The 3,618-nt window shown below is 50.3% G+C and overlaps 1 protein-coding gene across 1 annotated transcript in view; it reads right to left on the bottom strand.

The window, feature by feature from the left end:
- IRX2 (iroquois homeobox 2) overlaps window positions 1-3,618 on the bottom strand; it is a 49,297-nt gene that overhangs the window by 36,850 nt on the left and 8,829 nt on the right. The window lies entirely within an intron of this gene.

Below are 3,618 nucleotides of genomic sequence, written 5' to 3'. Positions count from 1 at the left end.
CTTACCGGAGAAACGATCCCGAGAGCCCTAACGGGCACAATCCAGCCCAAGCTAGACTGCGCTTAGTGCGCCTCCCTCCCTCCCTCCCACTGAAGGGGGGCGGCTGGATTCCTTCCCAGGGTTTCGTGGGGAGTCTGGCCTGCGTCCACACGGCGACGAAGAAGCGCCCAGGCGCAGCCGGAGGATTTCGCTCTGGGCCCGCCGAAGGGCCCGAGGAAGACGGGGCGCCGAGACTGGCAGAGCGCAACCGGTTTCGGGCACTCGGACGTGCAAGGAAGGGACTCACTCCGCGACACTTATCTCTGAGTAAACCGCTCACGGCCGACCGGCAGCCTCAGTTCCCCATCTGTCCAATGGAACGAATGGTGACAATCGCGACCCTGATAACGGAAGTCACTTCCGCGGAGGCCCACAAGGCGTCCTTCTCCCCCCCCCCAAAAAAATAATAATACTGGGCGAAGGGATGTGCAAGAGTGGCTGAGGCGGACTCCTCCGCGGCCAATGGAACGAGGGCTTACTCGGCGGTAAATCGCATTGACTGCAGTGGCATTGGTGTGCCCAGGCTCCGGAACCCCTCTGAGGGTATTTACTCCTTTCCAGCTCAGCGCGCAGAGACTGTCGTGCAGCCCGAACCGAGAGCGTTTCCTCGGCAGGAAGGCTGCGATCCACGAGACACGTCTTAGGGTCCGCGTTCGACTAAAAGATGCATCGGATCGTCCTGCAAGAGCCCCGTTCAATTCGGGGGGGGGGGCATTGCCCAATGGAGATAATAATAAAGTGAGGGTAGGTCCGTTTCTGCGCCGGGGACTTCCACCGGCGCCTGTGAGGCTAACCCTGCCCGGGAGCCCTGGACTTCGCCAAGGCTCCGTAAAAGACAGAGGGAGCGAGCGGGGTCGCGCGTGTCCTGTCTGACCCCCCCCCCCCCCAGACAAAGGTGGCTCCGGGCGCCCTCGCGCAGCTTCCCAGAGGCGACCCTCTCCTGGCCTCACCACGAGCAAACGGAGGGCAAGAGGAGGGAGGGAGCTTCGCGAAGCGGAGGCGCGGGGTGGGTGGCTGTCTTCCCCCCTCGGACTGGACAACGACCGGCCCCCTTCTGCCTTCTTCTCCAGGAGCGGGGAGGGACGCCTCCTGACCCGGAAGTCAGCGCTCAGGCCAGGAAACCCAAAGGGCTAGCGCCTTGGCCAGTTCCGCGGACGCCTGCACCGGCTGGAGTCCCGAGAACTCTGGACGCGGAACTCCCAGCTCAGTGGGCTACAGCCACGATCATCATCAACAACAACAAACGGAATACAAAGAAGGTCGGGATAGAGTTGGATTCACAGAGTTACCCTGAACGATGGTTGAACAAAAAGAAAGCGTTTTGCCACCCACCTACCAACCCAAATAATATGCCAGGGAACCTCCCGCAGCCCGCTGACGTGTCAGAATTGCGATGGTGTTCTAATGTCTATTATTGTTCAAATTGTGTCATTCTAACTGTATTTATTGTATTATTTTATGACGTGGCCCGTCCTGAGCCCGCTTGCGGGATGGGCGGGCTATAATAGAAATAATAAAATAAATGAATAAATCAAGACGCCGAACAACAACAGCATCAAAACATACCCCCGGGGACATCAAAACCTACCCTTGGTAGGTAAAATACAACCAAAGTGTATTACCAAAGAATTAAAAAGACGCTGTGAATAAAATTAAATGGAGGCAGCACGTTGAGGGCAATGACCAGGTGGGCAGAACAGTTCTAAGATACTCCGCTGTCGTTATCGATTGGAAGCAAGCAGAAGTGCAAGCAGTGGATAGCAGAACTTGAGAGATAAAGACGGCGCTTCACTCACTACACCCTAGAAGTGACGTTGGTCATCTTCAGTTGACAAGAAACGTCGGTGGCAGAGGTCTCTTGCAAGTCAAGCAAGCAGCCGAAGAAGAAAAAGGAGCACTGAATGACTACACAGGAGAAAAGCAAAGAGTAGCTTTGCGTTGAAGTGTACGAGGCAGACTCAGTTAAGGTTGCAGAAACCAAAGGAGATTACAGAGAGACTGGAGTCAAAGCTCATGTTGGCAACTGGAGACAAAAAGCACCAGCACGGCAATATTTGAAAGACAAATAAAGTTGATAGTGAAAGCACCTGGAAGGGGCACCAAAATGGGCACTTGAAGAAGAGACAGGAGGATTCATTCTCGCTGCACAAGGGCAGGGACTCAAAAGGAAAAGTATGGTGTTTCCACAATCACGTTGCCAATGTTGTTGCTGTCTCGTTGGTGCTTCTCCTTTTTGACAAATTAGGACATTGTATGTTGCTGTGATCATACCTTTGGACACTGTGTTTCTAGGATCAATTAGTTTTTCAAAGGGAGTCATTGGGACTTTCAGTAAGTAGGTTAGATCCAAATTGTATGCAAAATTGTTGAAATCTGTTCATAGAAATGTTACTGAAATCTGTTTGTGAAAAAATTAATAAAAAGAACTTTTTTAAAAAAAGGAAAAGTATGGAAGCCAAGATTCAGAAGACCAGTGATCATAGTGGATGTCGACTTTGCAAGACAAAGGATGGAACAGTCGACCCATGGTCAGTGCCTGTAGTAGAATTGCTCAGACTGACTATAAAGGACGTCAGGATACAGTTGCAGCTCCGTCGCACTGGAATCTTTGCAAGAAGTATGGTTGACCATCAGGCAGAAATTCATGGCAGCACAAACCAGGCAAGATCATGGAGGACGATGAAACAAAGATTTTTGGGACTTCCAATTACAAGCAGATAAACACCTGGAGCATAATACCCTGATGTCACCACGTGTGTGGGTTGTGTGTGTGTGTGTGTGTGTGTGTTTGAGAAATTGGGTTTGGATCATTGACATTGCAATCCCAGGGGACAGCAGAATAGAAAAGAAAGAACAGGAGAAGTTCGTGAAATACCAAGACCTATGAATAGAATTAGAGCACCTTTGGGAGAAGAAGGTTACCGTTGTGCCCAGTTGTCATTTGAGCCCTTGAGCCTAAGAGTCTCAAGGGACACCTGGACATTCTGGGCACTGAGCAAATAACACCTGGTCAGCTCAGAACACAGTATTGCTTGGAACAGCAAGAATCCTACAATTTCCAAGAACTTGGCTAGATCTCGGACTGCAGAACACCATCTACCAGTCCAATATCAGACTGTGACCATTCATCACCATCACCTCCAAGTGGCATCTTATTCAGGGCGCCACTCACTGTAGTGGTTTTTAAGGCATGTGCAGTTCCCAAGAACTTGGCTAGATCTCCAGTTGCAGAACACCACCTACCAGTCAAATAGCGGACTGTGACAATTCGTAACAACAACAACATGCAATAAATGCAAGCAGTGAGCTAATGTTTCTCTGGCTTTCCTTTTTTCCATTTGCTAATAATAATAAAAATAGCCTGACAGTGCAAATTCTCGTCTTAGGAAAGTTCTCCTGCAAACGCTTGCCTTGACAAGAGTGGGAGTGGCATGCCTGTCAATAAACCCTTCCCTTACGAGGAAGCGTTTCACCAGTTGATAGTTCTCTTTTATTGCACTGGTTTGCACAGGAGATCTGCCTGACAAGTTTACCCAAATAAAGTATTCAGAAAATCGCTTGATTTTACAAATCGGGGGG

This window comes from Gekko japonicus, unplaced genomic scaffold (genome assembly GCF_001447785.1).
Source record: "Gekko japonicus isolate JY-2015 unplaced genomic scaffold, Gekko_japonicus_V1.1 scaffold60, whole genome shotgun sequence".
NCBI lineage: Eukaryota > Metazoa > Chordata > Lepidosauria > Squamata > Gekkonidae > Gekko > Gekko japonicus.
The sequence above is the reverse complement of the archived record's forward strand: the minus strand, read 5'-3'. Positions and strand labels throughout refer to the sequence as shown.